This window comes from Myotis lucifugus, unplaced genomic scaffold, assembly GCF_000147115.1.
Source record: "Myotis lucifugus unplaced genomic scaffold, Myoluc2.0 scaffold_220, whole genome shotgun sequence".
Classification (NCBI taxonomy): Eukaryota; Metazoa; Chordata; class Mammalia; order Chiroptera; family Vespertilionidae; genus Myotis; species Myotis lucifugus.
Window position 1 is genome coordinate 1,829,896 of NW_005871268.1, and position 12,702 is coordinate 1,842,597.

The window sequence follows — 12,702 nt, forward strand, 5'->3', positions numbered from 1 at the left end:
CGGGAGATGTCCACTTGCCAGCAGAGACCAGGCTAAGCTGCAGTCAGACATCCTTAGCACTGCTGAGGAGGCAGGAGAGGCTCCCGCATCACTGCTATGCTGGCAGCCATCAGCCTGGCTTGTGGCTGAGCAGAGCTCCCCTATGGGAGCGCACTGACCACCAGGGGGCAGCTTCTGCATTGAGCGTCTGCCCCCTGGTGGTCAGTGTGTGTCATAGTGACCAGTCATTCCCAGTCATTCTGCTGTTTGGGTCAATTTTCAGTTAACTGCAACCTAATGCCAAGAGGCAGCTCTTTATTAATTACCAAATAGTCTGTGTGACCAAGAACTAACATGTTTAAATTCACTCAGCTCTATCCTCATGGGCCTAAACATTTAATACCTCCAAAGAGATTGTCAGGATAGGCTTTGTATACTTTTGTTGGTTATTTAGAGTCTTGTGGTGTGTTTTTGGTATAGGAATGTCATGGTAAATTGTTTTTCAATAAATATTTTGAAACTAAAAAACAAAACTAAAAATAATGTTTAAAGATGGAGGGATGGTACATAGTGCTAATTACTTCAGAAACACGTATCACTGAAACATACAAAATGACCTCAGAAAATATCTCTAGGCCTTGAAAAGGTGATCTTGAAAGAAGTTTCCAGAGAATAGACATGAACACCAAACTAGAAGGCAAGAGAAAAAGGTGGAAAGGAGAGGGAAGGAGAAGGAAGGAGCAATACAAGAGAGAAAGGAGGGGCAGGAGAAAGAAATTGGCTCTTCAATTGTTATTGGAAATCAATGGGGGAAAGATACTGATATATAGCTGCTCCTCAGGTTAAACGACTGTCAAATAAATTAACCTAATTCCTTTCCCCTGTAGAATTCAATTACTCACATTTAAGGTAGGACATATACCAGTGATGGCAAACCTATGACATAATATATATATTATGTATATATAATACATAATATATAATATATATAATATGGCATTTAAATATATATTATTATATAATATATATATTCAGGAAGTTCAAAGAAGTGTTTAAAATAAACTTACATATATTATATATAAGGTTATATATAATATATAACCTATGGCGAACTCATTTTTTTGGTTGATTTTTCTTTGTTAAATGGCATTTTTTTTAAAATATATTTTATTGGGTTTTTTACAGAGAGGAAGGGAGAGGGACAGAGAGCCAGAAACATCGATAAGCTGCCTCCTGCACACTCCCCACTGGGGATGTGCCCGCAACCAAGGCACAAGCCCCTGACCAGAACCGAACCCAGGACCCCCCAGTCCGCAGGCCAACGCTCCATCCACTGAGCCAAACCGGTTCGGCTGGCATTTAAATATATAAAATAAATATCAAAAATATAAGTCTTTGTTTTACTAAGGTTGCAAATATCAAAAAATTTCTATATGTGACACAGCACCAGAGTTAAGTTAGGGTTTTTCAAAATGCTGACACGCCGAGCTCAAAAGGTTCTCGCCATCACTGAAATATACAATGAAAATGAGAAAACTGTAACTATACTTAAGAAAAAATTTATATAAAAATAACCTGTGTCAGAATCCATTTTACATACTGTATATATTATAGAATGGCATGCCAATCACTTTCTTTCTCCATTTTTAAAATATACACATTGGCCCTGGCCGGGTGGCTCAGCTGGTTGGAGCATCATCCCAGGCACCAAAAGGTTGCAGGTTCCACTCCCAGTGGGAGCACAAGCCTGGTTGCGGGTTGGATCCCCAATCAGGGCACATTCAGGAGGCAACCCATCCATGTTTCTCTCTCTCTCTCTCTCTCTCTCTCTCTCTCTCTCTCTCTCTCTCTCCCTCTCCCTTTGTAAAATATCAATAAATGTATTCTAGAGCAAGGATTTAAAAAAATGCATGTTTTTAATTTATAGTAAAATTATAATAATTTAGAATTTCCCCACTTTTAAAAGGTAATTTGAAACAAATACACTCAGAATGCAGTTAATTTTAAAAATTATTGTATGCATATTGTTATAAACACTTATGACTTTATGTCCATCTGAACAATAAGTAAAACACAAGAAAATATTATAATACTAAAGAGCTTATACAACCTTTGAATAAGTTCTGATTACATGATCATTAATTAAAAGAAACATTGATTTCTTTAAAATCATACACATAGCCCTAGGAAGAAAAAAAAATCAAGAAATCATTCCTCACTCTGGTATTATCAGATGTAAATATATGTTCTTAAGATGAAACTAAGCAAGAGACAGCAATGAAAATATTTAAAATCCTTTCCCTGGATAGAAAAGAACAGAGCATTGTCTGGATTAAATATCAAGGGCACAAACAGGAACAATAATATTTCTAACTGATCTGGGTGGAAATAAAGACAGGGATCTGCACTTTCTATGATGATATTTTTTTAAATATTCAGTATGTGACACCAAGTTCAGAGTCACAGAAACAAGTCAAACCACTACTAGAATCCCAACCTGGCCATGTTTATTAAAAGCTGTTTTCCCTCCTGGAATTTTACTCCAGGTTTGAGGTGGAATTAGAAGGAAAACAACATTTTCTGAAGAGTCCCCTGAACTGTAAAAGGCGGTCTTCCCACAGCGGTTCTTCCCACGGCCGGCAGATGGCGCGCTCCATACAGACAACCCTTACAACACACAGGACACACAAGAAGGCAGGCTTATTCTTGGGCCAGGGACAAGGAAAAGGCTAAAAGGAGGCTTTTCTAAGAGAAAAAGGGCAGAATAAATTATGTTATTCTCCCTAAGGATAGACCTTAAGGCCACAGTTACATATTTTCCCATGTTCAAACAAAAAGCTGTTTTTTTCCATATATAATCTTGTCACTAACAGAATTCAGCTTGAATTAGTCTTTATTAATTCAAATTAAGTGTATTTCAGCTATCCCTATTATTCCTATGTGTTCTGATAAAACAAAGTAATTTTAATGCTTAAGGAAATTCTTTTAGAAAACTAACCCATTCTGTTTCTATTATATGTTTGTTTATTAATAAAAGGTTAAACAGACTTCCTCTCTGTTCTCTATTCTTTTAAACGACAATGATCTAGATTCTAGATTCTAGAAGAAGGTAGAGTAAAACTGCTTCAAACAGAAAACAACCACAGCAAATCCTAAGGCAACGGGCTCACTTACTAGAGAGACTCACTGGCTCACCAGGACCTGAAAAGGATTCCAGCTTCACTGTCCTCAGACTGAGCTCTCCTCTCCCCTCCTGTCCACAGCGATGCCTGCCCAGGAGGGAAGGGGGTCTGGCAACTGTTGGGGACCATCGGGACGGTTGGGGACGGTTGGGGACCGTTGGGGACCTTGGGGGACCGTTGGGGGCGGTTGGGGAAGGTTGAGGACGGTTGGGGACCGTGGTTGCAGCCAATTGAGGCGCGTGTGGGCGGACCACCTGCAGATACTGGAGCAAATAGGGAAGCGCCTCAGGGCTGTAGCCATGGAGACGCATGGGCGGGGCCGCCCAAGTAAAGTGCGAACTTTGACCTGCAATCTAGGCTACATCAGAGGCCTGTGCAGTCTGAGGAGCTGAGGATGCTGTGGCCAAGCTCGGGGCTGGGGGTTGCTGGGGTCCCCTGGGCTGCCTGGCTGCGCCCAGCGTGGCCATGGTGGACCGGCAGCCATGGAGGTGAGGCTGCCACAGCCAGGGCTGCAGACGGGGGTTGGGGCCACCAGCTCCCCACAGCCCTTGCCCTGGGCTGGGCCCAGCACTCCCACCCCAACCTGCAGCCCGGCGCTGCCTGGTCTCCCACCTTTTCGGATTTACAAATTTCCGTTCTGAGGAATGCTGGTATCCTGCAGGTATTAGTCATACTGTTAGCTAAAAGGTCCCTTGTCAAATGCATCTGTGGAATGTGAATTAGAGGGGCTGGGCTTTCCCCTCCCTCCCTCCTTTCTCCCTTCCCCTCTGTCTCCCTTCCCCCTTTCCTTTCTTTCTCTCCTCCTCCTCACCCCATCTCTCTCTCTTTTTTTTTTTTGATTCTTAAATTATGGGCCTTACTGTTGCCTTCAATATCCATTAAAAAGAAACTCTAAAGTGACTTCAAATAAAACAATAAAGTAGATATTTTTGTATTAGAGAACCATGAAAAGCTAATCAGTCAAGTAATAAAGGGTAAAATTTGTTTTTGTTCTCATACTCCCCCCCCCCCTTTATACAATTATTTATTTTCATCATGTAAAATTCAGAAAATATCACAAAAATAACACTGCAAATAAACTGTAATCCTTCTATAGAGACATTTGCTGTTAATGTGGTATATATCCTTTGCAAGTAATACATATAGCTTTGTACATTTTTTCTATTTTCATTAATTAGTCTTTTATCGTATTATATTTACTAGCAACATAGCATACCATCAAATATATGTACCCAAATTTATTGAACAATCCACTTGTATTACACATGTAGATTTTCCCCAGTTTTTTAAACTTTATTTTCATTGTTGACACTATTACAGATCCCCATCCCCCACCCACTTTGCCCAGCTCCCTACACCCCCCCCCCCCCGCCCCCCCTCCCTCTGGCCATCACCACACTGTTGTCTGTGTCTGTGCATAAATGTTCTTTGGCTCATCCCTTCACCTTCTTTCTTACAGTCCCCTTCTCCCCCCTCCCCTCTGACAGCTGTCAGTCTTTTCCATGAACCTATGCCTTGGTTTCTATTTTATTTTATTCATCAGTTTATTTTGTTCATTAGATGATATATATATAAGTGAGATCATATATATATTTGTCTTTCTCTAGCTGGCTCATTTCACTTGACATAATAATCTCCAGGCTCATCCACACTGTTGCAAAAGGTGAGATTTCCTTCTTTTTACAGCTGCGTAGTATTCCATTGTGTAAATGTACCACAGCTTTTTTATCCACTCATCTGCTGATGGGCACTTGGCTATTTCCAGATCTTGGCTATTATAAATAATGCTGGAATGAACATAGAGGTGCATATGTTCTTTCTGATTCATGTTTGGAAATTCTTAGGATATATTCCCAGAAATGGGATCACTGGATGTGAAGGCAGTTTCATTTTTAATTTTTTTGAGGAAACTCCATGCTGTTTTCCACAGTGGCTGCACCAGTCTGCATTCCCACCAGCAGTGCACAAGGGTTCCTATTTCTCCACATCCTCACCAGCAGTTGTTGTTTGTTGATTTATTGATGGTAACCATTCTGGCTGCTGTGAGGTGCTATCTCATTTTGGTTTTAATTTGCATCTCTCTGATGATTACTGACATTGAACATTTTTTCATGTCTATTGGCGATCTGTATGTCCTCTTTGGAGAAATGTCCATTCAGGTCGTTTGCCCACTTTTTATTTGGATTTTTTGTTTTCCTGGTGTATAAGTGATTTATATGTTTTGGAAATTGTTTAGTTTTTGCCCATTGATTCCAGGACTTTTGTATACTGGGAGTTTTTTGTATTACTGCTTCAATTTGGTTAGTTGTAATTGGTCTATTCAAGTTTTCTGATTCTTTCTGATTCAGTTTTGGAAGATTGTATATTTCTAGGAATTTATTCATTTCACCCCAGTTGTCCAATTTGTTGGCATATAGTTGTTCATAGTATATTCTTACAATCTTTTGTATTTCTGTGATGTCAGTTGTTACTTCACCTCTTTCATTTCTGATTTTATTTACTTGGGTCCTTTATTTCTTGATGAGGGTAGTTGAAAGATCATTAATCTTGTTTATCTTTTCAAAGAACAAGCTCTTGGTTTCTTTGCTTATTTGTATTGGGGTTATTTTAGTCTCTATGTCATTTATTTCTCCTCTGATCTTTATTATTTCCTTCCTTCTACTTACTCTCGGCTTTGTTTGTTGTTCTTTTTCTAATTCTTTTAGACAAAGGGTTTGATAGTTTATTTGGGATTGTTCTTGCTTCTTGAGGTAGACCAGTAATGCTGAGTCTCCCCTCCCAGGACTGCTTTCACTCTGTCCCATGGATTTCAAGTTGTTGTGTATTTATTTTCATTGTTTCAGGTAATATTTGTTTCTTCCTTGATCTCATTGTTAACCTATTTATGGTTTAATGACATGCTGTTTAGCCTCCATGTGTTTGATGTTTTGAGTTTTTTTATTATAGTTAATTTCTAATTTCATGCCATTATGATCTGAGAAAATGCTTGATATGATTTCAATCTTCTTAAATATTTTAAGAGTTATTTTGTGTCCTAACATGTGGTTATCTTTGAGAATATTTCCATGTGCACTTGAGAAGAATGTATTTCTGAGAGAGAACCAATATGGCAGTGTAAGTAAACACCAGTATTCATCACCTCCCACAACCACATCAAAATAACAGCTATAATACAAAACAACCATCATTCAGAACTGCCTGAAAGCTGGCTGAATGAGAGTTCTACAACTAGAGACGTAAAGAAGAATGTACGTCAAGACTTGTAGGATGAGCGAAGGAGTAGAATGGCTGGTCCGACACCCAAGTGTGGAGTGTTTTTAATTAGGAGGGATATCTTGACTGCTGAGGCCTCCTGTGAGAAGCAAGGGATCCCAGCCCCACAGCAGACCCCCAGCCCAGAGTTCCAGGGGTGGAAAGAGATGTTCCTGTAACTTCAGGCTGTAAAAACCAGTGGCGATAGTGGCTGAGTGACAAGGAGGCTGCTGGAGACTGAGGGAGTCCCTCATAAAGGGCTGGTGCACAAGCTTACACAGTCCCATTCCCTCTGAGCTCCAGCACTGGGCAGCAGCATTGGAGGAACCATGGACATACAGAGAAGAACTGGATTGTTTGGCATCAGGGAAGCTGCCGGGGTTCAGCCCCAGCGGTTCAGGGGTTCCCAAAGGTGTGGACGGAGTCGGCAAAGAATGAAGGACACAGAGACAGCATTCAGATGATCAGCAGAGCCAGATTTTCTCTTTATTCTCTGTGGATCTTCCTGTGCCTGGCTGAGGCCACAGAGAGAGATCCAGAGGCAAGCTGAGCCTTTATTTTATAGTCAGAGGTAAACAAGGTAGTGGTTACCATAGTTACACTGTTCTTGTGAGTTTCTCTTGTTTTGGCAGCACTTGCTGTACCTCCCTCAGCCCATTAGCTTCCCAGATAAGATCTAAGGACCGTCATCAGGTCAAGCCTAATTATGCTAAGAGGACTGTGCCCTCTAAGCTGGGACTTGTTTGTGACTTTGCCAACAGGTCAGTCCGAGGCTTAACCCTATAGCCGTGCCCTACAGGAAGCAAACTTGGGGATGGCTTACTCCCAGATGGAGGTAATCCCAGTGGTCATTATTCCTGTGTTGGGATTTCCCCCTTCACAGAGCTGACTGGCAGCCATATCTGAGTTTCCATCAGTCTGGCTGACACTGTTCCCTTCATCCTGATGATTCCCTGAGACCCTGCCCCATCTAACATACAACCCCACCCAAGCTGTTTACAGTGGCTTTTCCATACAAATGGCCTGTCCTTGCTAAGGTTTCAGACTTTCCTAAAATCTCTTAAACAAGCAGCCGCTGGCATCAGCATGGCCCATACCTATTAATAAGAGGCCCAAGACCCAGCACTAGTGCCCAGCTAGGCCTCACCTGGGCACTTCCAAAACACCCAATCAGAAGAGAAAAAAAGAAAAAAGAATCCAAAAATATGAAGATAATGTAAGGAGCCTCTGGGACAACTTCAAGCATGCCAACATTCACATTATGGGGATGCAAGTTCAGGAAGCGCAGACAGTCCCAAACAAGAGGGACCCAAAGAGACCCATACCAAGACACATTATAATTGAAATGCCAAGAGTTTTGTTTTATGAGGAAACAAAAGCAGCCATCTGCAGATTGGTTGATAGTTCCTGCTGGGTGGTCCCAGGCAGTGGCTGACTTTGTACCTCCCAGGAGGCCCTAGAGCAGTGGTTCTCAACCCGTGGGTCGCGACCCCTGAAAATACATGCTGCATATCAGATATTTACATTACGATTCATAACAGTAGCAAAATTACAGTTATGAAGTAGCAATGAAAATAATTTTATGGTTGGGGGTCACCACAACATGAGGAACTGTATTAAAGGGCCGCAGCATTAGAAAGGTTGAGAACCACTGCCCTAGAGCCAGTGCACCATGGACAGCTTCCGACCATACCAGGTTACAAATCTACATATCCACAAGCAACACATTCAAGGGACAGACTCAGTGAGCACCAACACCCCACTGAAGCAAGTTCTGCTCCATAGGGGTGTCTCCTGCACATCAGCTCTTCCACTGTAGTTGCTGATGGTCCTCACAGCCAATAAGCTTGGAAGTCAACTCCCAGTGATGCCAACAGCAATCAAAGCTCAACTTCAACAAAACTATGCACACAGCCCACACAGGGGTGTACCTAGAGTGCCCAGCTCAGGTGACTGGGGAGACTGAGCCACTGAGCCCTACATGGCAACTACTACACAAGGCCTCTCTCCCAACTCCAGGAGACAAAGCATCTCTACCTAATATATATAAATAAATACAGGAAAGCAGCCAAAATGCAGACACATAGAAACATGTCACAAATGAAAGAATGGACGAAATCTCCTGAAAGAGAATTAAATGAAATGGAAGCAAGCAAACTACTGGATACAGAATTCAAAACAATGGTTGTTCAAGGATCTTAATGAGAGCTCAAGTGACTCAAAGAGAGCTTTAAGGGCTTAGTGAGATTTTCAAGGATCTTAGTGAGAATTTCAAAGACATGAAAAGGACCAGTCAGAAATTAAGCATACACTAACTATAAAAAATAATTTAAAGGGATTCAACAGTAGAGTAGAGGATTTCGAGAATCAAATCGACAATTTGGAATACGAGGAAACAAAAAACACCCAATCAGAAGAGAAAAAAAGAAAAAAGAATCCAAAAAGATGAAGATAGTGTAAGGAGCCTCTGGGACAACTTCAAGCATACCAACATTCACATTATGGGGATGCCAGAAGGAGAAGAGAGGGAGTAAGATATTGAAAACCTATTTAAAGAAATAATGACAGAAAACTTCTCCCTTGTGAAAGAAATAGACTTACAAGTCCAGGAAGCGCAGACAGTCCAAAACAAGAGGGACCCAAAGAGGCCCATACCAAGACACATTATAATTAAAATGCCAAGAATTAAAGACAGAGAATTTTATTTTTTTTTATTTTTTTTAAATATATTTTATTGATCTTTTACAGAGAGGAAGGGAGAGAGATAGAGAGTCAGAAACATCGACGAGAGAGAAACATCGACCAGCTGCCTCCTGCACACCCCCCACCGGGGATGTGCCCACAACCAAGGCACATGCCCTTGACCGGAATCGAACCTGGGACCCCTCAGTCCGCAGGCCGACGCTCTATCCACTGAGCCAAACTGGTTTGGCAAAGACAGAGAATTTTAAAAGCAGCAAGAGAAAAGCAATTAGTTATCTACAAGGGAGTGCCCATATGACTATCAGCTAATTTCTCACCAGAAAATTTGCAGGCCAGAATGGAGTGATAAGAAATATTCAAAGTGATGAAGAGCAAGGATCTACAACGAAGATTACCCAGGAAAGCTATCATTTAGAATTGAAGGTGAGATAAAGAGCTTCACAGACAAGAAAAAGATAAAGGAGCTCATCACCACCAAACCAGTATTACATGACATGTTGAAGGGTATTCTTTAAGATGAGGAAGAGGAAGAGGAAGAAGATGAAGAGGAAATGGGCAATAAAAAGGCAATAAATACCTGTCTATCAACAATTGAATCTAAAAATCAAAATAAATGAACAAGGAATCTAATGAACAAAATAAACTGATGAATAAAATAGAAGCAGGGGCATGGAAGCATAGAACAGACTGGCAAATCTCAGAGGGAAGGGGGGAGAGGGGATGGGGAGAGATTATAAGATCTTATATGCATATGTGGACACAGACAATAGGGTGGTGAAGGCCTTGGGCAGGGCATGAGCCAGGTGGACAGGGGCAAAGGGGAGGGGGAGGGACATTTGTAAGATTCTCAACAATAAAGATTTTTTTTAATTCCCAAAACACTCAAACACTTGGAAGCTGAATAGCATGTTATTAAATATTGACTGGGTTACCAATAAGATCAAAGAAGAAATTAAAAACATCCTGGGCCAAAACCGGTTTGGCTCAGTGGATAGAGCGTCGGCCTGCGGACTGAAGGGTCCCAGGTTCGATTCCGGTCAAGGGCATGTACCTGGGTTGCGGGCACATCCCCAGTGGGAGATGTGCAGGAGGCGGCTGATCGATGTTTCTCTCTCATCGATGTTTCTAACTCTCTATCTCTCTCCCTTCCTCTCTGTAAAAAATCAATAAAATATATTTAAAAAAAAAAACATCCTGGAAACTAATGACAATGAAAACACAACAATCCAAAACCTATGGGACACAATGAAAGCAGTCCTGAGAGGAAAGTTTATAGTTCTACAGGCCTACCTCAAAAAGCAAGAAAAAATGGTAGTAAATCATCTAACTCTACAACTCAAAGAATTAGAAAGAGAACAACAAGAAAAGCCCAGAGTGAGCAGACGGAAGGAGATAATAAAGATCAGAGCAGAAATAAATGACATAGAGACCAAAAAAACAAGACATAAGATCAATGAAACCAAGAGCTAGTTCTTCAAAAGGATAAACAAGATTGATGAACCTCTAGCCAGGCTCACCAAGAAGAAAAGAGAAAGGACCCAAATAAAATCAGAAATGATAGAGGTGAAATAACAACAGAGCCCACAGAAATACAAAGGATTGTTAAAAAATACTATGAACAACTCTACTCCAACAAACTAGACAACCTGGAGGAAATGGACAAATTCCTAGAAAAATACAACCTTCCAAAACTCAATCAGGAAGAATCTACAAATCTCAATAGGCCAATAACTATGGAAGAAATTGAAGCAGTCATCAAAAAGCTTCCAGCAAACAAAAGCCCAGGGCCAGATGGCTTCACAGGGGAGTTTTACCAAACATTCAAGGAAAAACTAAAACCTATCCTCAGACTTTTCAAAAAATTCAAGAGGAAGAAACACTTCCAAGCTCATTCTATGAAGCCAGCATCACCCTCATACCAAAACCAGATAAAGACAACACAATGAAAGAGAATTACAGGCCAATATCCCTCATGAACATAGATGCCAAAATTCTCAACAAAATCTTAGCAAATTAGATCCAGCAGTACATCAGAAAGATCATACACCATGACCAAGTAGGATTTATCCCAGGGATGCAAGGATGGTACAATATCCGAAAATCAATAAACGTGATACATCACATAAACAAATTGAGAGAAAAAAAACCACATAGTCATATCAATTGATGCAGAAAAAGCATTTGACAAAATCCAACACCCATTTTTGATAAAAACTCTCAGCAAGGTGGGAATAGAAGGATCATACCTCAACATAATAAAAGCCATATATGACAAACTCACAGCCAACATCATATTTAATGGGCAAAAACTAAAACCATTTCCCTTAAGAATAGGAACAAGACAGGGATGCCCACTCTCACCACTCCTGTTCAACATAGTACTGGAAGTAGTAGCCATTGCAATTAGACAAGAAGAAGAAATAAAAGGCATCCAAATTGGAAAAGAAGAAATAAACTGTCCTTATTCGCAGATGACATGATATTGTACATAAAAAAACCCTAAAGACTCCATCAAAAAACTGTTAGACTTGATAAATGAATTTGGCAATGTAGCAGGATACAAAATTAACGCCAAGAAATCTATGGCACTTCTATACACCAATAGTGAACTTACAAAAAGAGAGACTAAAAAAGCAATCCCATTTACCATCACACCAAAAAAATTAAGATACCTAGGAATAAACTTAACTAAAGAGGCAAAAGACCTCTACTCAGAAAACTACAGGAGGATGAAAAAAGAGATAGAGGAAGACATAAACAGATGGAAGAACATACCGTGTTCATGGATTAGTAGAAGCAACATCATTAAAATGTCCATACTACCCAAAGCAATCTATAAATTAAATGCACTTCCCATTAAAATACCCACAGCATATTTCACAGACCTAGAACGAACTTTCCAAAAATTCATCTGGAATAAAAAAAGACCTTGAATAGCTGCAGCGATCCTGAGAAAGAACAAAGTAGGTGGGATCTCAATACCAGATATCAAGCTGTATTACAAAGCCACTGTTCTCAAAACTGCCTGGTACTGGCACAAGAGCAGACATATAGATCAATGTAATAGAATAGAGAACCCAGAAATCGACCCGAACCAATATGCTCAATTAATATTTGACAAAGGAGGCAAGAACATACAATGGAGTCAAGACAGTCTCTTCAATAAATGGTGCTGGGAAAATTGGACAGATACATGCAAAAAATGAAACTAGATCACCAACTTACACCATACACAAAAAGAAACTCAAAATGGATAAAGAACATAAATGTAAGACGGGAAACCATAAAAATACTAGAGGAATCCAAACACAACAAAATCTCAGACATATGCCGAAGCAACTTCTTCACTGATACCGCTCCTAGGGCATTGGAAACTAAAGAGAAAATAAACAAATAGGACTACATCAAAATAAAAAGCTTCTGCACAGCAAAAGAAACCATCAACAAAACAACAAGGAAGCCCACTGCATGGGAGAACATATTTGCCAATGTTATCACCAATAAGGGTTTAATCTCCAACATTTATAGGGAACTCATACAACTTCACAAAAGGAAGATAAACAATCCAATCAAAAAATGGGCAAAG